The sequence below is a fragment of the Triturus cristatus genome, chromosome 8 (genome assembly GCF_964204655.1).
Source record: "Triturus cristatus chromosome 8, aTriCri1.1, whole genome shotgun sequence".
In the NCBI taxonomy this organism is placed as follows: Eukaryota; Metazoa; Chordata; class Amphibia; order Caudata; family Salamandridae; genus Triturus; species Triturus cristatus.
This window is the reverse complement of record NC_140591.1, coordinates 1491469154-1491492539: the sequence shown is the minus strand read 5'-3', so window position 1 is coordinate 1491492539 and position 23386 is coordinate 1491469154. Positions and strand designations below refer to the sequence as shown.

The window sequence follows — 23386 nt, the reverse complement described above, 5'->3', positions numbered from 1 at the left end:
TTCTCCAACACCAACTCAGTCTGTAGTGACTGATTACGTTTATAATATATTCCATATATTCCATATTACAAAATTGCAACGGATATTGGCCGCTACCTGCAGTGGTAGGAGTACAATGTGGTTATTAAACAACAAGGAAACATTGACTGTCACCTGACCTGAGTCACTTTTACTTTGTCGATAAACTAGTATAGTTCGACTTCATGCACATTCATTCGTAGTCAGCAAGCATCCGATGCAATGCATGCCATCATTCACAATAATCACTCATTACCTGTCTTGCTGTTCTCTTTGGCTGTCACATCTGATGCCTGCCTAGCCTTCTGACAGTCAGTGATGAGTTTCTTTCGGCTTGGAAACAAAACGGAATTTCGCTGGAGTCACGTTTCACTTCTTATGGAGGGACTTTTAGAGGCAACGTGTATTGTACTATTCTTCATCTCCATCCAATGTCTGGCTTGCTTGAAATGTATTTAGGAAGAGTAAGGAAGATGGAGCAGGACCCTGATGAGTGGAGTGGACAGTTTTGCACAGACGTGCAACTCCAATAGGGAAATAAAAAGAGGAGACTCTTGATGGATTTGTTGTGATTAGATTTTGAACCAGAAAAACAGATACACAGTCACACACAAATAAACGAAGGGAGAACAATTTGAAAGCCTAGTTGTCAGGGAAGAGGAGCTCGTCCTCAAACTCTGGTGGTTCGGACAGAAGTACGTCATGTAAGAACCCACTACTTATGTCATCGAAGTCGCTCTCCTCTTCCTGCTGTGATTCACGTATTTTGTACTCCGGTGGTATAAAGTGTTGATTCATTTTGATCATGGTTAACCTCTCCACGCTTTTGGGCGAGAGACTGGTCCTTTTTACAGTAACAATGGCACCAGCAGCACTGAAAACACGCTCTGAAGAGACACTTGCAACAGGGCAAGCCACATACTTTATCGCCAGCCTGCTGAGCACTGGCCATTGGCTTCTTTTCCCATACCAATGCACCAATGGGCTTTGCTCCATGAAGACCTCTGTTGTGTCATCTAGATAGGCCTGAACCATCCGCTCAATGTTCAGGGGTGCTCCGATTTCTTGGCCTCTTTTGGCTTTGCATCAGTCATGGACGTACAAAACCCTTTCCTTAGAAACCAATCACCTGCCGTTTTTTTAAATGTGCCTGATGATCCTGTTGGTGCTGTTGATGTTATTGCTGGCAGTGTTGTTGACTGCTGGGAGGCAAACGCACTGCTCTCGGCCTCTGAAGTAGAACTTGACTCTGGGTGCCCTGCAGTACTTTTTCTGCCCTGGGGTGGCGAGCCTCTAATTAAGATCCGTTCGTTTTCAATGTCAGTGGCTTCCTCAGCTATCAAAGTTTTGTACTTGGCAACATCCACTTCTGAAAAAGGAATTACTTCATTACTGCTCATCAATAATTTGTAACGTGGATCCAAAATTGAGGCAGTAATGTAATGTCGATGTGACACAATGTTATTTTAAATCCTTGTATTATCAGATAAGCGAGAGGCTAAGGTGTCCGCCAAATGATATGCGTCTAATTTGTCATCCACACCTGCATACATTTCTGACACCTCCTTCAGCTCTTGCTCTAGCATGTACAACAATGGGATAGCTTGGCCCATAGTACAGTCCTCCCTGCTGACTTCACGTGTGAAGACCTCAAAAGGAAGTAGCATCTCTGTCAGGCATTTGATGAGATCCCATTGGGCCATATCAACGGTCATGCCTTTCACAGTAGGATCTCCTGACCTTTTCATGACATAAGCATTGAGTGATATGTACTGCTCAGACGCTCAAGCATGTAATAAGTTGAGTTCCAACGTGTTGGCACCTCCTGGATGAGTGCTTTGACTGGCATTTTATGCTCATGTTGAATGACCCTCAGCTGCTTCCGGGCTTTAAAAGAATGGTTGAAATGTGTGCATATTCTTCGGCAGGTGGTCAGTAAGCTGCTGACTTTGCTTTCATTTTTCAGAAAGTCTTGAACAACAATGTTAATGCAGTGTGCCAAACACGGGACCCTGAAATAGCCACCATCTTTCATGACCCTAACTACATTACTGCCATTGTCCGTGGCAACAAAACCAATGGTAAGCCCTCTTGGTCGCAGCCCCTCAAACACCTTGCTGTTAAACTCCTCCAAAATGTTTGCAGCAGTATGAGATTTTTCCATAGCAAACATGGCTACAGTTGCATGTTTGCGAGTGTCTTTAAAAATCTCAGCGGTGTCAACAACACCGTCAGATATCTTATCTTTAACGCCCGAAAAAGAGACCCAGTGTGCAGTGATGCACATGTAATCAGTGGCTTGGCAACCGGTCCACATGTCTGTTGTCAGGTGTATACTCTGAACAGCACTCTGTTTTAAGGCTTTTCCAAGCAATTCCAGCACGTCGTGATGTAATGCTGGAATAGCAACTCTTGCGAAATAGTAGCGGCTGGGAGCTTTCCATTTTGGGCAGATGGTAGTCACAAATTCAAGAAAACCCACCCCTTCAACAAAAGAAAAAGGGAGAAGGTCCAGTGCTAACATTTTAGCCAGCTTCGCATTGTACAAACGTGCTATTGAGTGGTTGCGTTCGTACTGCCCCTCCGGCCTAGTAAACATGCTAAGAATGGTAGGCTGCATGGTATTCCTTCCTGTGCTCAACGTCGCACCTTTTTGTAAAGCAGTACTCCTTGGTGTCTCAGGCTGACTCTTACTCTTGTGCCAATGAGATGTGGCTGAGGATGTGGGTGTTCCCACTGCAGTGCTGGGGACAGGGCTACTTCTTGTACCACTACCACAGAGAATGTCTCTCTCTTCTTCCTGTTCCACCGTGAGTGGACTTTCTACTCATTTATGCCCAATGCAATGGTTCCAGTTTTTATGCAACTAAGGTGCTCCTCCCACTGGATTGCATGGTGTTTTTTCAGATGGGTCATTTGGCCTCCTGTACCATAGTTTGTACCAAGCTTACCACAACAGAGGTATGACAAACGGAGCATATAGCAATGTTCTCCTCCTTTCCACTAACCGTAAAGAAGTCCCACACTGGGGAGCTTAACTTTTGTCTCCTGCTGGAGGTGCCACTTTCAATGCCGGATGAACTGGAGGGTGTGTGTTGAATTTGAGTCTGTGCAGTACAACTACCTACTTCTGCTGAGGTGGTGCTTGTGCTGGAGGTAGGACGCTGCCGGCCCTTTGCTAATCTAAATATGGAAGCTGGAGGTCGTGTTGGTGTTACCTGTGTTGGAGGTATGCGTGCTACATCCCTCGCAGCCATTTTGGATAGTGTAAAAATGTTTGTCTCCATCTCCTCAGGCCCGGGCGGTGATGTTCGTGATGACTGGCTCCTGATCATCATCATCATCATCATCATCCTGCTCTTCTACATCAACCTCCATAAGTGTAAGGCTTTCTGGAACCTTCCTTTTCCCATGCCTGCTCTTGTGACGTGTTTCCCTCTCAGACTCAGTTTATGGCTTCCAAGTGGCATCTAGATCATCAGAAGGGGGGCTTGGTGAAGAACGTTATGTACTAACCCTCCTTTTCCTTGCTGGGGATTTGGAAGCCAATGGAACTTCTGAAGGAGTGGCTTCCTCTTCTTCCTCTGCATGAGGCTCAATTTCCTGAACTGCCCCTTCTTGGGGAGGAACTACAGCTACTATTGCGGGCGGTGGTTGCGGCTGTTGACCACTTATCTGCTGTGTTCCCTCCTGCGTTGATTGTGTACTACTTTGAGATAGCGATAAGTTTAGTTCAGGCTCAGCATCACAGCTTTCCACCATAAGGCTGGCTACCTCTTCCACACTCATCTGCTTGTGCTTGGGTTGGTGGGTTGGGCCCACTGATGTGGAGGTGCTGCCCCCTGCTTGCCCCCCCACACCGCTGCTGCAGGCGTCATTTTCCCAAAAAAAGGTTTTGGGAGGCACACCAGACATAAGTGACACTTCCTTCTTCTTCTGTTCCTTCTTCTCCATGGCAACTTTCTTGGTACCGGAGGACCTGCTACCTGCTTTCTTTGGGGGTATCTTCTTCAGATGTCAAAACTGCACTCAGTTGCAAAAGTTGCAGAGATGCCTGGTCAGGTCGCTCACACGTCACGTCGTGTACAGCAGCAGGACGTCGGTCTGGCACCACAACGGTCGATGATGATGACACACCTCCTTCGTCTTTTGTGCACCTAAAAGCAAAAAAGCCAGAAGAACATCAGTCAAAAGATCAATAATATAATATATAACTTCTTAGTGTCTGGTGGGTGGTCACAATTATTAACTTTTATGAAGTCAGTGAACAACAACAGTATAGCCATTTATGAGACTGACAAGGCCAGAGCTCCTGGTGTACTTGTACTGTGTACACTCAGGAACAAGAATAGCAAAGAACAAAAACATAAATGTAGTGTAGCCTGTTTGCCCTAAACAAAAATGTGTGCATCTTATGGGATGGATGCAGCATCAGGGAGCAACAACAACGAACATATACACATAAAAACTAAAGGTATTTATTTACAACTTCCATAAAGTGAAATCTACCCTAAAAAAAAAGTAAAGCCCACATTTTACAATTCAATCCAAAGCCATACATGATGTTGACATTTAACGCACAACACAAAAACAGTTGTTTAAATTCCATGCACCCGTGATGGTTGATGAGTAGTACCCCTGGGCCTACTGTACAACTAGGCCACAAGCTTGGAGGCTTATGGAAAAAGCACAGTGGCTGGTACCACAAACAGGCCGCCACCACATGGCCAGGCCACTCACAAAAGCAAGAAAAGGTCAGGAAAACAAGACAGACAATGCAGGCCGATTGCAAAAGCACAATGCCTGCCTCCACAAAATGGCCGCCACACATGCTCAGGCCACCCACCAAAATACTAACAAAAAAGTGATCACAAAGGACAGGAACAGGAAGTTGTAGTCTCTGTGGAACTTACTTTCTCTCCTAAAAATATTTTTTGTAAAATGAATGTGACTCCGTCCTCCAAAACTACAGCACAATGACAACCTGAGGAGATTTTTTAGCAAAATGCACAAAATCAGCGTTTTCGAGAAGGATTTATGTTGCTCGCGAGATATTTTTTGCCAGATTGCAAATGCTGCGTGTTCGGGATCGCAACCTGTACAAAAAGGCTTTATTGCGTGCGCGAACGCGCATATTGAGAGCGCGAACATAAAAAAACTGTAAGTCCGCGTTGTCGCGCTGTGCAGTGTTACCGAAAGTACGCGAGCTGAATCCCTAAGGTTACCTACTGGCTGAAAAGCCCTATTTATTTAACACACACCCAAAAATTGCTATTCCACCCCAAAAAACACCTTTTGCAATTCAATCCAAAGCCATCCATGGTGTAAAAAAAAATCAACAGACAACACAAACTGTAAATTTAAATAATGCACCAAAGATTTGAGGATGACTACCTCTGGGCCTACTGGCAGACTAGGCCACAAGCTTGGAACAGAATGGCAAAAGCAAGCACACTGCTTGGATGGCTCCACAAAATGGCCGCTACAGACCCACAATAACAAGAAATGGAAGACAGACAATGTAAGCCTATGGCAAAAGCACAATGCCTGCCTTCACATAATGGCCGCCACACACATGGCCAGGAGGACACACCAACAACACGCATAAGCCAAGGGGAACAAAGAAAAGAAATGCAGGCTTTTATGGAAAAAGAAGCACACACTACTAAACTACCACCACAAAATTGCCACAAGCCACAGGCCCACTCACAGTCACAACAGGCCATGGAAAACAATGAACTGAAGCAGGCCTATATATGACTGGACAAAGGAGGCCTGCGAAACAACACAGCTTTAATACAAAAATGAAAATCAACAGGGCTACGAAAGGATTGGAAAGAAGTTACACATCAAGCACACACATCCAACAAAGGTATTTCACACATACACACACACAAACAGTGAAATACACCACAGCCACATTTAGCATTTCAATCCTATGCCATCCATGCCCTACATGATGTTGAAATTCAACAGACACCAGGAAACATGAACCCATGGGTACCCTACTGGCTGAAATTGCAGAGAAAAACAACTAGGACCCTATTGACAGTACCGGCCACCCACAAAAATATTATTTTTTTACAAAAAAATGAAAATCTCAGAAAAATGTAGGTACAAACAAACAAGCCCCAATTCTCCAACTTACTTGTAGTAAATTACATCTCAAATCAAAAAGTCCTCAAATAAATCCAATCCAATGGTATGATGCAGCGGACAGACACAAAAAGTGATCCTTCCAGCTCCAAATCCAAATGAAAGTGAACAGCACATGGACTGGGAGGCGCCTGCTGGACAGGAACAGGAAGTTGGAGACTCAGGGGCACTTCCTCGCTCTTGAAAAAAAGAGTAAAAAAAATTAAAGGACTCCTTACACAAAAGACTACAGCAAAATCACAATCTGAGGAGTTTTTCTGAGCAAATGATCATTTTAGAGAAGGTTTTATGAAGCTCGAGAGATATTCTTCGCCAGATTGTAGTTGTTGCATGTTCGGGATCGCGATCTTACCAAGACAGCCGCCGGAAGTCAGCTCGCGCTCGCACACTCTTGCGGGCTTGGGCAGCCATATTACAAATCTTGTTGCGCACGCGAACGGACAGAAAAGCGAGTTGGCGAACGCAGAATCACGGTAAGACATTACCGCGTGCGCGAGAATGAATATTGAGCGCGCGAGGAAGCAAAACTACTACGCTACGCGGTAGATTGCGTAACAATCTGCAACTTTGCGCTCTACGCGAATGGCGAAGTTGCCTAAACTTCGCAAGCTCCGCGAACGGAGCGTAGTTCAACGCCCAGGCTTAGTAAAAACTACCACCTAAAAGTTCAAAATGCCAACCTTGTGGTGGCGGGGGCAAGAGACCGGGTCAAAGTTGTAAAATATGACCGCCTGTGATGGAGCGCCGTTCAGACACTCAAAATGGATTGGGCTTGGTCAGCGCTAACTTTCGGACTTAGATGAAATGCTGAGTAAAAGTGTCTGATAAGGTAAACTTCAGAGGGGTAAGGCTTCAGGAGATTTCTAAGGAGGGTGTGTTGTAGCATAGCCTTGGGTTGAACCCACTGCGAAGATTTCGACTTTTGGTCTTAGTCTCTTTAGTCAAGTGGCAATGGGCTGTAATGGGCTGCAATGGGCTGCAGCGGAGAAAGTTCAAAGAGGCTGGATAACCTTTTCCAAAGGACCATTGAAAATGATTTGCTGCTGAGGAGAAGAATGTAGCAGGAGAAGCTGGTCTCCTCCTAGTTCTCAGACCAGTTTTTGGCCAACATATCTCTGTCCTAATTTTTGGGATGTTGCCATCTGGGAACCTTTAGCATCACAAGTAAGGTTCCAGGGCTAGTGGTTCACCTCTTGGAGGCTCCAAACTCAGGCTGTGTCCAGGTGCCCGTTCAAAATGGTGGGTGCCCTCTGTGTCTCTGTGGCTTTAAAGAGAAGGTCAGAAAACTAGCTCTTGGAGTTAGTCTGGTAGTCCTGGGTTCAGGCAAAGGACTCATCAGCAGGGATGGCCTCTAAGGGTTCCACCCAGGCTCCAAGCAGCAACACATTCCCTTCAGGTACAGCAAAGCAGTCTTGCAAAGTGCACAGAAGGTCACAGCAGCTGGCTTATCACCATAATAAAAAAGACATCAAACATGATATAACTGCCTGCTCCCAGTTTATAATTGCTGCTAATGAAATGCAAAAAGGAATCTCTAATGTTATCCTTTAGGAGGTGTAGGCTTCACAGTAGTGAAAAACGAATTTGGGAGTTTTTCACTACCAGGACATGTAAAACATAAACGTAAATGTCAAACCTTTCAATTAAACAGCAACCTGCCCTATAGGCTACGTAGGGCCTACCTTAGCAATTACCTATATATAATTATAGGGGGGTTTAAGTCTCTGCAAGGGGCTTTAATGCCAAGTGAACATGGCAGTTTAAAACTGCATTCAGGCTGCAACTGCAGACCTGGGTGATGTTGTACAGTGCTACGGAAGTGGGTGGCACAATAAGTTCTGCAAGCCCACCGGTAGAATTTAATTTACAGACCCTGGTGTATGGTATACCAGTTTACAAGGGACGTCTATGTTAATAAAATATGCAATTGGCTATAGACCAATCTAACTATGGTTTAGGAGAGTGAGCACAAGATGGGTAGCAATGGTAAATTGAACAGAGTCCTAAGGCCAGCAAAAATAGGAGCAGCAAAAAGTTTAAAAGTGAGGCAAAAAGATGGAAGACCATTCTAAAGCTGAGAGGTCTAATAGAAAGCAAGCTATTTTTCCCTGCAACACACCTTACAGTTAACTTTTAATTATTTTGTTCTGGAAGTCTTGTAGTTCACAAAACAAACACATGGAAGCATACAGAGTTTAATAGAAATGGATTGACTTCAACAATTGCATGATACATATCTTATGTAGTCTTGTTTTAAAAAATTTCTTGAAGTTATGGATAGAATAGTAGTAGTAGTTATGTATTCAATCATTTTAAAACCATTCACATAACATGCCAAACAATTCAAACTCACCTTAAACCCTTGCAAAAGAGAGTAAAATGTTAAAACACATTGTAAAAACAGCAACATGACAGCTTAGTAACGAAAATAAAATCTAAAATATTTGGGTGGAGAGATTAAATTAATTCCAAATTTGAGAAGGTATTCATGTAAATTTCATCATAAGGAACCACCAGTTATGAGGGGACTGATATGATCCTTATTGCAAGATGTCAGGAACTGGCCACTCCAAATATCTCGTTATTACGAATACAAGCCATTTAGTTGTATCAGATTTGAATACACGTAAGGCATCAGCAGTTTGTTTAAAGTACAAAAGGCAACAAGCCTGAGATAACCACCTTCTTCTGATGTATGCAAAATGAGGCCAGAAAAACATAAAGGGGCAGATTTATGAGCCCCTTGCGCCACTTTTGCGTCACTTTTCCCATGTTAAAAGTGACGCAAAAGTGGCGCAAGGGGCTCATAAATCTGCCCCAAAGTGTTCAATTGATTCTGCGCTTAAGCTACACACTAGACACAATGGCAGAGTGGTTGTATTCTTCCATTTACTTTTGGTGACATTATGTGGCAGACCCCGACCTTAATATTAAGAACCTATCACTTAAAGTGCCTAGTGTTGCCCTATTTATATATGTGTGCTCGATGTAACCCCAATATCTGTTTTTTAAGAGGGAATACTTTTTTAGCCATCGATTTGGGGTCCTCCCACAGGACACCCAGTCCCAGTTTATACAGCCACTGCTTGACCTGCTTAAACCAGGCCAGTAGCACAACTTGTTTTTCAGGGGTGAGAAGTTCTTCAACAGCTACCTTTAGTGAGATTTGGGTATTACTAGTCCACAATCTAACCCAGAACACAAGCACCTTCAAAACTGCAATGTATGAGATGGGAAATAACCCTAGGTCTAAGTGTACCGGGAGTAATGCCATATTTATCGGAAAGTTTAAAGTTGATCTTATGAATTTCTTTTCTGTCATCTCTAACTGTCTCAGCAGGTCCGTGCACCACAGTTCAGCACCATAAAGTGCTGTTCCCAGCCCTTTAGCAGTTGAATTTCACCTCAGGAGGTGTAAAGATTTAGCACTTCTTCAGGTTTACATGATTTTGTAAATCAGGGGCAGACTCAAAATTCATGGGCACACATGAAACACCTCCTTAACGCAGAATAAGACCATACAATGATTTGCGCTGAGTTATCTTACTCAAGAAGTATGAGGCATTCCCGTCCATCCTTCTTGCTTTCCATGTGCTGCTCTCCCTGGCTGAGCATGGAGGCCTGGAGAGTGAGCCGGCATGTGGCATCTTTTACCACCCATCCTGCCACTGCTTTGTCCTAGTGCATCTGTGGGGCCGGTGGGCCTGATGCTGGGGAGGCCGTGACTGAGGAGGAGCAGACGGCTCGTGCCCTGGACCTATCCCCCTCTCTGGGTGAATGGCTGCCTGGCCGGACTCCTAGCCTGCTGGAATGGCGGTTCTGTGCCCTCCCGACCAGCAAGAAACCAATGACAGGTAATGGCTGTGAGCTGCTTCTGACCCGGACCCCACACTCAATGCCCCTTGATAGTGTTGGTCAGACATCCTTCAGTCATCGCTGTAAATTATGTGATGGAGAGTGGATCTTTCCCCTGAATAACCATGTCCTGCACTGTCTGCCATCGCAGACTCACTGAACTGAGAACTATGGCCTGGAGTGATCCAAACCAACGCAGGCTGACAGTTTAACAAGAACAAGGTACATGGGAGGGCCAGCTCGCCTAGCGCCCTTGGTGCAACTCCGGCCAGTGATGATGCCCTTATGCTGGAACTTAGGGTGAGTCTTCAAGGCCCTAGACAACCTCTTTGATACACTAGATAAATGTCTGGACACGCCAGGGATGCGCTTGGACCACCACAAAAAGAGACTCGACACTGTGGAGGGAAGGGTCTCAGGCCTGGAAGATGGGGCTTCCCAGTCAGCCAAGAAAATAGACTGCATGGAAAAGCTTTTAAAGACTGTTGCAATGAAGAACGAAGAGATGGAGGCAAGACTGGGAATCCCAGAATCCATCAACAATGGATGCCTGGATCATTTTGTGGAGCAGACTTTGGCTGGCATGTTTGGCAGCGACTTCTTTACAGCCACATTTGTGGTTGAAAATGCCCACCATTGCCTTGGGCCTCATCCGAACCCTGGCTACCCGCCAATACCACTCACTGCCCGTTAGCTAAATTTCTGGGACCGAGACACCGCCTTGCGCATGGGTAGAAAAAAAAACCACTCAACTGGCAAGGCTCCACTTTCTCTCTCAATCCAGATTTCACCGCAATGGTCCAGGACATGGGTCGCAAGTTTGCAGGTGTCAAGACCAAACTACCCAATCTGTGCCTCCGCTATGGGATGGTGTACACGGCCCGCCTGCAGGTCGAGGTTGAGGGCAAGCCGCAGCTTTTTGACACACCAGTGGCAGTACAGGAACTTTGCCGCAAGTTCTCTGAACCCCCTGCTGCACACCAGAATGACTCACCCCTGAGATCACCACCTGATGATATTTCGGGTGCCAGTGTTGACCTTTTTTCCACCGGCAGACTTCCTTGGTCTTGACCTGAATGTAGCTGGACCATGTATTTGCTATAGATATGTTTTTTTTTTTGCATGTATCCTTATGATCCGGTTACTGATTCATGTCTTAGAATATGGCAAATTGAAAATTGTATCAGCAACTTCTGTTTCTGCAGGAGGTGGGGGATGGTGTAGTGTTGCCACCCCTCAAGTGTGAATCACACATCACTGATTGGGTATTGTTTTCTGCATTTGTTGATGATTGCAGGAATGTTGTGGGGTGGAATTTCCATGTCAAAATGGAATTGGGGATGGGTGGGGGTTGGGAGGGGAAACGCATGTTGAGTTATGGGTAGTTTGGCAAAAGCTTGCTGTTAAGGTTACTGCTTATACCACACCTTTTTTTTTAACAACAACGCATTTCCTTACATGGATGCTTAATGGCCACATTTGTTAAGATCCACCTCTTTGTGGACATTTCACTAACGACCTGCAATATATGGGCTTAAACAACACACGCACGGGAAAGCAGCTGTTGCACTACTTGCAGAGACACCAGGATGACATTGCCTTGTTACAAGAAACGCACCCGGCCCCCACACCATTGCCCACTTTTGCTACCCATGGGGAACTCACTGTTACTTTGCAGGCTATAATACATATGGCAGGGGAGTCTCTATACTTATACACAAGCAAGTGCCATTCTAATTATCTGCAGTCAGCGCAGGCCGCTACTTGATGGTGACAGGTCGACTGCTGGGGTATACCATACGTCTAATTAACATATATGCGCTGAACACAGATAGCCCGGAATTCTATCATAGTCTACAGGTCCAGATAGATTTGGAGGAGGTAGATTACATTTGTGTGGGGGAGAATTTAATCTACTAAACGACCACAGATGTGACAGTACTGCAGACATCCTCAGTAGTAAACCACGATCCCAGCGGACTTTGTGGGACTTTAGCACAACACATAATCTGGTCAACGCCTGGTGCCAAAAGTGCCACTCGCAGCCTGCCTACACATACTACTCAGCACAACATAACACCTGGACCCGCTTTGACTATTGGCTCCTTACGCCCAGTATGACTCCATGGATTTGACCCTATACAGCATCTTTCACAAATCCTGTCGGATGACTCCCCGTTGCTCCTGAAGCTCCACATACCAAGGGTGGGTGGGGTGGAGAAACAGTGGAGGGTCCCCGGGTTGGCACTCCAACATGATGTATTCCGGACAGAACTATGCATAGCTGAAGTGCGGCTCGATTATGACGCTTGACCTTCACTGCCGAAGCTCGATGACCATGCAGGGACACGGTTGCACAGTTTGAGGCTGATGAATCACCTACTTCATGCCTCGCAGCCTTTCCTCTCCATTAACGCTTGTTGTCTGAGAAGGTAAAGTTTCAGCGGGACCTGAGCGACTTCTTTATCCGTCCCTCACTCCATTGCGGTTGGCTTGTGTTTTCAGATTTGACTGGTCCACCGTGACCTCAAGTAATTACTTTTAAGCACTTGCTTTCAAGATAATCTTTAAAAATTCATAAAGAAGGTTATATTCATTCTATTTTGGTCTTGTGTTGTTCAATACATTAAGCTCTATTTTTCTAACAAGGTGTGGAATATTTTATTGTGGTGTATTTCACTGTTTAACAGTAATAAGTGTTGCACAAATACTTTACTCATTGCCTCTTAAGTTAAGTCTGTCTGCTCGGTGCCAAGCTACCAGAGGGTGAGCACTTGTTAATTTAGGGAGTGCATTTGACTGACCTAACTAGAGTGGTATTCTCTACTTGGGTGGGGTGCATACATCTGCCAACTGGAGACCCCATTTCTAACAAAACTTTATTAAGCTTCGAAGACTGTGCATATTTATTGTCTCTGGAATATGTGTGTGCAATGTTTCCTCAGGAATAAATTACATATATGACCTGATTCACAAACATTTTGTTGTGATGTATGTTTTTTAGCATTCCAGAATTTCAGTAGTATTGCAGGAATAGTCTTGGAATTAAATTTAAATGAACTTTCATAATGGTTATTACAACTGACCTGTTTTAAGTGAGATATCATGAACCAATTGGGCAACAATGTAAATGATTTATACATTCAAGCAGAAGAAGCATTACCAATCAACATTAACCGAAATGTATCTGTGGGTTGAAGCTTATAGTAGAGTGCTGTGTTTAACACATCCCACTACACATTGCGTGCTGTGTATGCATTACCAAATAAAAAATATTCAGAGATAGCAGTTACGTTATCCTGATCACATGAACCTTGACAAATTGACATGCAGGAGATTTCCTAAGTAAAAAGGGCAGAAGAAAGGATGCCTGGGAGAACAGTTAGCAGGAACTTGTTGGGGAAAAGGAGCAAGAGCTGTCATAGGATGAGTCTTAAAATCAATGAGAAACACATTGCATATATGCCAGCAAATGAGAGCAGGCAGAGCTAATGAGGGTGTTGCCCCGTGCAACATTTTAAGTATGTGTTAAGATGTGAGTGGGGATTCAGGCAAAACAGCAATTAGTCTTGCGGCAAGTTGCAATCCGCCAATGTGAAAAATATGTATTGTGTTTATTATTTTATAATCAGCGCAAGCCTCACACTCATTTAAACACAGAATAGAGGTCACAAAGTCTCTTTCATTACTAGAGTGTAAAACATTTGCAAGATGAAATTACAAATGACACAATATGCACTGGGTACACAATAAAACATTCAGTTTCATAATGGCTACCCAATAAAGTTACATTTCAGCATCACACTTCAAACAAAATGAAAAATCTTTAATTTTCATTTTATTAACCCATTACAGTGCAGTCTTTACATGTTAGAATAGGGTTGAATGACACAGTCTATACATGAGATACTCAAAAAAATAGCATCGGAGAGCCTGATACATACAAATCTGCATCCCTGCATTCCAGAAGATAGACAAGAGGTCTCCCCCTCCCATGAGGGATGAAAACATATAACAGCTATGTGGCATTATCGCCCTTTCCTACGTCTATCTCCAAGTAGACAGCATGACACTTAATGTAAGTGATCCCAGTATTTGAAAATTGGATAATAAAATGAACCTTTAAAAGTACATGTTCTTATGGGTGACATACTTCATGAGAAATAGTAAAGGCTACTATTTTTTTTCCGCTTGCATAGCTTAGTTGCTTTTCAAAAAAAAGATGTGCTCTGCAGATGATCCAAGGACATGGAGAGATTTCTTATCCATATATAGAAAAAAGCTGGGTTGGGCTGCCCACCACTTCCCTGGACTGCAAACCGCCAGGCCAGAGGCGTGCAGATACCCACATTGTTTCTGATTGAACCCAGGCCTAAAAGAAAAATAACAATTCTAGTTTGGAATTTTCTGGATATCAAATGGGCCAACTCTGTTTTAGCTACAATGGAAATAACATTTCCAATTCATAAATTGATTAGGTTCTAGTTTCTTTAGGAATAAACTATCCACAGATTGACTGGTATGCTCAGTGGTTTATCTCTGCTTGAGGATTTTTATGCCACAAAATATCAAACGCTTGTCCTAAGATAAGACTGCAATATTCAAAAGGTATATAGATTCTATTTTGCCTTCACCCAGTTTAATCAGTGCTTAATATGGGCAGTGGTTTCAACGCTGGAACTATTGACAGTTTGCCACATGGTGGAGCTCTATAGCTAATTTTGAGATGAGGACAACAGCAGTTGTTGATTCATTCAATATACAGTACAGACTAATACCTGCTGCCCAAGCCATTCTTATAGCACTGGGGTCAGAGAATATTCTTAACTGCAACACTTATAGGTGTGAAATGGTTAGAAAGTTGTTTTGGGGCCGTTACTGGCAGCGCTGGCAGTGGCAATAAGTGTTGCAAGCTTCAGTTGCCTCCTGACGCGGGCACTGGCACTTATTTTTTCCAAAGTAAACACTGAGTTTAATAGTTGGGTGAAGCTGTACCCTTATTGGATACAAATATATTTCTCTGATCTGCCCTCAGACAACCTCCCCACTCCACTTCCTCCAACCCCTGCCACGCACAGGCCCATTGCTCCCATTTACCTGCACTCTAAATTGTAAATCTACTGTCTCTTCCCCTTCAGTTTTCAGACACAAGACTCCAACATTTACAGAGGAGGAAGCACGACTGGCACATTATCACCTGTCCGCATTGGGTTTTGGAGTTCATTGTGGTGATGGTACCGGCATGTATAGTTTTTCTCCATCAAGTATTAACACAGCCAGGGCTGGACATCCCTGGCCGTATATTTTTCATGGTTATTCAAATTACAGCACATTGTTTACTGGTGGTGCAAATCAAAAAATGTAGACTAAAATTCAGGAAACACAGGTGCGAAGCCAATTTTTCTCCTTATGTCTCAATTTTGCTTGAAGTAGTGAACTACTTTGCAAACAAAATATGTAAACACTGTGATGCATATTCACAAGAACTTATCTGATTTATCTCCACCTTAACGCATCAAAAATGGAGATAGGCTTTTTGTCACAATCTTCTGATGTTTTCTCTTTCTTTTTCCCTACCAATTGGTATGAAAAATGTGCGTTTGTTTTGTTTGTTGGTTATTGTTAATACACTGGTTGGCTTTTCCAACATGTGACACACCCGTTTATTTTCATATAGAGCGGGGCCTCATTTCTCTGAGCGGATGCCAGGTGAGGGGAGGAGAGCTCCCGTACATGATCGGGTAAGCGTTTTTTTTTCGTGTTCTTTATCTATACAGCCAACACTGTTAGAACACTTGATTGTACTTGGAGTCTTAAATATGATTGAGCACACTAGTCATTATTGAAAAAGCATGAGTGTTTGACTACGATTGGCATTTAATGTTTCTCTTTACTTTTAGGAAATGGATCAACACTCTTGATGAATTTATATAGAGTGTTTTGTGAAGAAATTCGCAACCAAAGTAGGTTGTATTATTTCCATATCTATTGTGTTTTCACTATGGGGTTTGCACAGTAATAAAGAGCAGTAGCGAAGTTCATAGGTCCTGACGAAAGCCTGATCACCGTCTGATCGATAGGCTGAAACATGTAGACCCCTTTTTTCTAACTGGACTTGAGCAGTTATTCTTTCAAAACAGCTCCTGCACTGTTTTTATTTTATTTCGTCACTTGAACAGAACCAATAAAGCACCATATCTGTTCTAGTAGATGATTTTAATGATTTTCACTTTTTCATTGCACTGCTTTTTTTCACCACCATTACTAACTAAATCACATCATTGAGAACTTTGGTTGATACTATATCCTATACTGATGTTGTCCATTGGTGCTATTGCCCCGATAACCATGGGGTTTATAGCAAGGGACACCAAATCCCAAATGATGATGGTTACTATCTAGGTGGCTGATGGGATTCATATTCATATTTATTTTTATTTGCTGAAGTAGTCACTAGCTTTGTCACGAGCTAGTAGTTCTGACCCTAGTTTTTCGTATTTTGTTGTTTAACATTGAGAATAAGGGGATGAGAAACCTAGTGGTCAATAAATATTTTTTCCTTTGACCCTCTCGATATACCTGACAAACTTTAGGTTTATCCAAGTTAAGTAGTGATAGATCTAACACCCCATTCACAAGCTGGTGCAAACTGCAGACATCACCAGTTTTCCAGCGATAACTTATCTCCACTGTGGACACCACCAACTAACCCTAATGAGATGCAGAGTAGGCATTCCCGTGCAAAAACACACAAAAAAACCACAACACCACTTTCACAACGAACTGCCAGATCCGAGAAGCGAGCCAAAACCAGGCGATAACCAAGCCACGGTAGCTGCAGGTATTTAACACCTGCTTCAAGCAGATGTAAAGACGGACGACCACCTGCAGTAGGCAACGGAGCCCCGCACACAGCCACACCTGAAGAACAAACAACACCATGGAGCTACTCATCATGCAGCTCGGAGCCCCAACAGGGCCACAACACCCACCGCAACGGGATTCAAGCTAGCCTGGCTGAAGAAGGGTGACATACCCTGAAACAAGTCCCAGGATGCTTGTTTCCGGTCCAGGGAGCACCTGGCCTGGCAATTCGGTCTGGACTGTTCCCATGGGGCACAGGGTCAAGACTGATTTGCATTTGGCTGGGTCCAAACTGGGGTGGCGTAGTGGGAAAAAGAACGATGGATTTTACCCAGATCTTTTGACTGGGGGAGAATGTTTGCATTGTCAGCATTCCATCCATCATTTGTTTGCTGTAACACTTTTCGCCCAAAGTGGGATGAGTATGCCCAGACGTGGGTACCTTGCTCACTGCGTCACTGGATTCAAGCTAGCCTGCCTGAAGAAGGGTGACTTACCCTGAAACCAGTCCCAGGATGCTTGTTTCCAGTCCAGGGAGGACCTGGCCTGGCAGTTCGGTCTGGGCTGTTCCCATGGGGCACAGGGTCAAGACTGATTTGCATATGGCTGGGTCCAAATTTGGGTGGCGTAGTGGGCAAAAGAACGATGGATTTAATCCAGATCGTTTGACTGGGGGAGAATGTTTGCATTGTCAGCATTCCGTCCATCATTTGTTTGCTGTAACACTTTTCGCTGTAAGTGGAATGGGTATGCCCAGGCGTGGGTCCCTTGCTCACTGCGCCACTGGATTCAAGCTAGTCTGGCTGAAGAAGGGTGACATACCCTGAAACCGCTCCCAGGATGCTTGTTTCCGGTCCAGGGAGGACCTGGCCTGGCAGTTCGGTCTGGACTGTTCCCATGAGGATAGGGTCAAGACTGATTTGCATGTGGCTGGAGCCAAACTTCGGTGGCGTAGTGGGCAAAAGAACAATGGATTTAACCCAGATCTTTTGACTGGGGGAGAATGTTTGCATTGTCAGAATTCCGTCCATCATTTGTTTTCTGTAACACAACACCCACCGTCACCACCCCCAGGACTGCCACCACCCCGGGACCCGGACCCACCCCCTGCGGACCACCACGGAGGCAGCGCAGAGTAAGACAGCAGACCTACTGAAATGCACCACTTTCACAGACCTAACACCCGAGGAAGTCATTGCCCACTACAGGCTCAAAAGGACAACCATCCTCCGCATCATTACCCACATCGCCCATCAGGCTGACGGTCCCAACACAGTGGAGAACCAACATCCCTCCGCAGACAAAGCTGCTGGCTGTGCTGCACCTGTTGGCCTCTGGTACCTTCCAGCCAACAACTCCAAGAGTAGGAGGTATTTCTCAGCCAGCCCTATCAAAGTTCATCACACCTGTCCTGGATGCAATCCTCAGCTTCATACCCTAGTACCTTCACTTCTACAACACTGTGCAGGAACAGCTGAAGACAAAGCAAGGTTTCTACGCCATAGCTGGATTCCCGGCAGTGTTGGGGGCAATTGACTGCACACATGCCCCACTTGTGCCCCCTTGGGATACTGCACACCACTACTGCACCAGAAAGCACACATGTTCCATCAATGTGCAGGCAATAGTGGGCCACTGGGGACACTTCACCAATGTCGTCGCCAACTAGCCAGGCAGAGTGCATGATTCCTGAAACTTCCAACAGTCCATCATCAACCAGCGCTTCTAGGAGGGCACATATGGAACTGGACTGCTCATTGGTAAGTACCAAATCAACACATCACACACCCCAAACCCACTACCACACAATGCACAACTGTGGGAATGCACACGTGACCAAACAACATACAACATGTCAAACTACACCACCTACCAGACACGACAATACCACTCCATGGTCATCCCGGGCTACCCCTGCACCCAATACAGACATATCATGGCACCACAGCCACACAACAACTGAATGTGTGGAGATGCTTAATGCAGCCATGTGCGAGGATGCAAGTGACCCATGAATGGGAATGTACACAATGAGAAGTGAGGCGTGGATGTGCAGGACATATGTGGACGTATGTGGGTATGCAAACCACAGACATGTCCATGCAGACCACAACTGCTGGTGACGGGAGAGTAGTGAGCAGTGGACGCAATTATGTCACCCCAGGCCGTGGGTCAGATAGTGGAAGTGTTGCACTCTGCGTTCCCCCCTTGTGTGCGTGAGCATAGTGGGTTGGCTCTGAGTACGCCAGGGCAGCACAGGGGTGTGGTCAAAAACCTGGTTGCAAAGAGCGTGGTTCACTCCCGGGAAGGCCAATGTCACTGACAGTATGCACTGCACGGCCTGCCACAAGGCTGACGCCCTAAGCAGAGGGGTCTGTGACCCTGTGTGCCTGCTGGACCCCAGGACGCTGATGTACAGACCAGGCCTGCCCGCCCCAGCGCACCAGGGCCACACTGCTCACCTGCCGACACAGTCATGTGTCAAAGAGGGCCCGCCACATGCCGGTGGAAGTTTCAAGCCCCAGTCCTGTGACTTCTGCAGCCTCCGCAGACCATCGCTGGCCCCCCCGATGCTGGCCCATATCACTCCTAACTTATTCACATGCTTCACCGGCGTCCTCTTCGGCCCAGTATGTCCTGAATGGCAGTGACCCCAAGTCCATGGCAGCTGCCACAGGACCAGACTCCCTTCGATCAGTGAGGCATAATTCTATCTCACAGGCCTACAACACGTGGTGCCACTAACCCTGTTCAACGCAAGCTGGCAACACGTGGTGCCACTAACCCTGTTCAATGCAACCTGGTGACACGTGGTGCCACTAACCCAGTGCACCATGAGTGACCATCATCCTCCGGCGGAACAATGTTGGTGTCTGAGCCTGTGACCTGGGGGTTGTCATCAGCAACAGGCAGGTACAGACTTGGCCTCTGCATCATGCTCTGGGGATAGACCTCCAATTCTCCCCTGTGACACTCTGCGGAAGGCATCTATGACACATGCGAGACCCTGCTCTGCCCTGCTCTGCCCTCATGACCCTACCCCAGTCTCCAGCAGGTCAGCGTCCTGTGGCAGTGGGCCCATGCCGGCGTCTGTGCATCCGGGGCCACTGGCCCTGTGCGCTTCGAGTCATTCCCCCTTGTTGTGCTGACATTGCATTTCTGAGTGCCTGATGACTGTTGGAGTTGTTCCCAGCACCAGCTACTCCCTGAGGGCTGGCTTGCACTCACCCCACACACATCCATCACAGGCGTCACTGGATTAGTGGGCCTGCCATCACATAATGCCAAACTAAGTATTGACTCTTTTCTCCCTGCACTGTCACAGGTGATCAAGGATATGCACTCTGCCCTTGGATGATGACACCCCTCCGAGACCCGGACTCACCTGCCCAAAGGCAGTACAATGCGGCCCACATACACACCAGGGGCATCTTAGAATGCACATTTGGTGTGTTGAAGTCACGTTTCAGGTGCCTGGACGGCACAGGTGGAAAGCTCCTGTACAGCCCGGACATCATGTGCAAGATGATCGTTGCATGTTGTGTGAGGCACAACATCTGTGTTCGCACCAATGCCCCATGGATCCCAGCTCCAAAGGTACCGGACGATGATGGTGATGATGGGGCAATTGGCCCACATCCCATTGCAGCTGCGGCAGGAATGGCCGTAGGACCTCCATCATTGACACTTACTTCTCATGAGCACATCGCATTGTGGCCGTCCATGGCAATCATGGGACAATACAAGATGTCCAATTGCACTGCATGTGTGATTAAAACATATTTGCAGGTTACAGGTTGTACTTGTACATTGTCATGTTACATTTTCCTGCAGTTTCAGATGTGATTTGCCATGTTGTGCACATTTGCGTAACCAGTTGTGTCCTGTGTTCTGTTGTGGAGGTGTTGCTGTTTATACCGGGATGTTGTCAATGTCGAGGTGCACTTATGATTATATGTGTATGCCCCACGGTGGGCGAGTCACTCCTGCGGCTCTTATTTGTCTGCCACTGGTCTCTTTCATGTGGTGTGCCTGTCGGTTCTGTTCTTCCACGGTGCTTGGATGTTGTGGGGTACATGTTGTCTTCTGCAGTCGGTCAGGGCGCTTCCGTGGTACTCCACAGTTTATGTATTTTTTTCTGTGGCATTTTCCGTATGCTGTTCTTGTGCTTTTTCCCACATTAGTGAGTATTACTGCCCTCGCGCTGGTTGTCACTGTTTTCTTATCGCGCTTTGGCCCATCGCAGGTTTTTTTGTGTTGTGGTTTGTGTTTTAACTCCATCGATGTGGGTGTATCACGGACATTGTCCGCGGTTTCGGCACACTATCGCATGGTACCGCCTTGTTGTGAATTCCACGTTGACATGGGTTATTTTACCGCGATAGGCCGCGATGTGTAAAGTAACGTTAACATTTTTGGGTGATGTTTAGCACACGTTCTTGTGAATATACCCCTAAGTACAATTGCCATGTGTGTTAATGTTTACACTAATAATACTGACAATGAAGATGACCACCAAACAGGCCTACTTGGAGGTAAAATTTCAAGGAAAACAAAAATGTCAATTCAAAGCAAACATATGAAAAAATCATTTTGAAATGGACATATAAGAAGACTCATGACAATTTGCCCTTTGAAATTAGAAAATTGTGACAAGGTCCATGGAAGTATTGCTGCCCTAGTCATTTCTTCTGGACATTTCATTTGCTCCAAGCAGGTATTATCTTGAGTAGAGAAAACAAGTGGATCTTAGAAAGAAATCACTGCCACTAAAGTCAACCACCAATGCAAAAATGTATAAGCAAAAAGAGTTTAGTAATAAAAATATGTTCTTACCTGAACATATCCATTAAAGAGCTGAAAGTGATGTGCAGGATTAGTTAATAACAATTATACATTGTCACCATATAAACCCACCACACAAAGCAAACATTTAGCAAAATGTAATTCCACATATATATGAGCAACCTATGTGATTCAGCAGCAGAAAATTGAAAAGTAACTTTGGGAAGCAAGTAGAGATATGCAGGTAAAATTAATCCACTTTATAGTCAAATAGAGAGACTGCATTTAGAATACGGGTTTAAAGTATGGTTATGTCAACAAAGAATCTGAGAAAATACAGGGAAATAAGATATACATGTATGACACAGGTGGTAGTTTTAACATTTGACCAAAGATAACAAAACTGCACCTTATATTAAGCCTTCACCCAGCATGATTAAAGGGCAACGCTGTGTGTATTAATTGTCGCTGGAGCTGTTTTTGCAGCAAAATATACAACATATGGCTCAATTCACAGCTTGCCTTGGATTATGGTTGTAATACTTCTGAATTTCAGTAGTAAAACAGGAGTACTCAAGGAGTAACTCCTAGTATACTCCAGACATTCATGTGCCAGCCAGGAGTACTACATGAGGAAGTCACACCTGGTGATACTCATATCACTGTAAATCAGCTCTTGGGTTCCTGGTGACACTTTAATGGCAGGAAGGTCTGTTTGACCGTAAGAAAGAACAGTGGGTCATGTACAGAATTTGAAACATGCTTATCTTCCAGAACCATGGTGATGGTCCTTTAAATGTGAAGCAAGCAAATGTGTGGAAGGATATATTATTTAAATGATATTTAAAAATGAACTTGCAGCAGGATCATTACCTCTGACATGTACTGTGTTTAACACACCCCACGACACAGTGTCTGCAGTGTATGCATCTTCAGCCAAAAATTAGTCAGAGACAGCAATAGCATAAATGTGGTCACATGGACCTTGAAAAACAGACCCACAGGAGAAGAGAGGGTGCTTGGGAGGGAAATGGGCAGATGTACTTTGGGAAGCGGGAAGCGGGACGCGCGCGGGCGGCGCCGGGCTAAGCCCGGGCAAAGGGCGGGCTCTCTTAGGCCCTCAGAGGCCGATAGAGGCTGGGTTGGGACTGCCCCTTGTAAAGTGACTGTTGGAGTGTTCCTTTTTCCTGCGAACAATACAGGTGATCACTAGTCGGTTGGTTCGTGCTTTGTGCTGCTCGGTGGAAGAATGTCGAAAGGGTCATCTAAGGCATGCTCAAGGGTTGCGGCTATGGGGACCTTGGATAGTTATTTAAAACAGGCAGAATCTGCCATTGTAAAAGAGATCGCTTCGGTCGAACGAAGACTATCATTGGACCCCATTAGATTACCTGTACCTTTATCACCCGCTGTAGTTTGTTCATCAAATAACACTCTTGAGGATGATGTGCATATACTTGAGAATAGGAATGGCTCTTGCATTAATGTTAGTCCTACAATTATGATATCTCCTCCTACCTTAGTGAGTCCTGCTCAAACCTCTCCTGTAGTTCGTACCAGACAATTAAGAATCAGGTCTAATCTGACTGTTGGTGGGGGTAAAACTGTCACGGGGAAAAGGAAGGCGAAGGACAACCCACAGGGTAATAGAAAACCGGCAAAACTATCTAAGGCTAACAATCCCGCTCCTGGTTTGAATAAAACCACT

General features: G+C 45.2%; 1 long non-coding RNA gene across 4 annotated transcripts in view; it reads left to right on the top strand.

Annotated features, from left to right (window-relative positions):
- LOC146806003 (uncharacterized) overlaps positions 1 to 23386 on the top strand; it is a 291522-nt gene that overhangs the window by 171580 nt on the left and 96556 nt on the right. For all 4 annotated transcript variants that reach the window (XR_014967950.1, XR_014967951.1, XR_014967948.1 and 1 more), the window contains one exon: positions 15707 to 15770. This is a non-coding gene — a long non-coding RNA (uncharacterized LOC146806003). The remainder of the gene's footprint in view (positions 1 to 15706; positions 15771 to 23386) is intronic.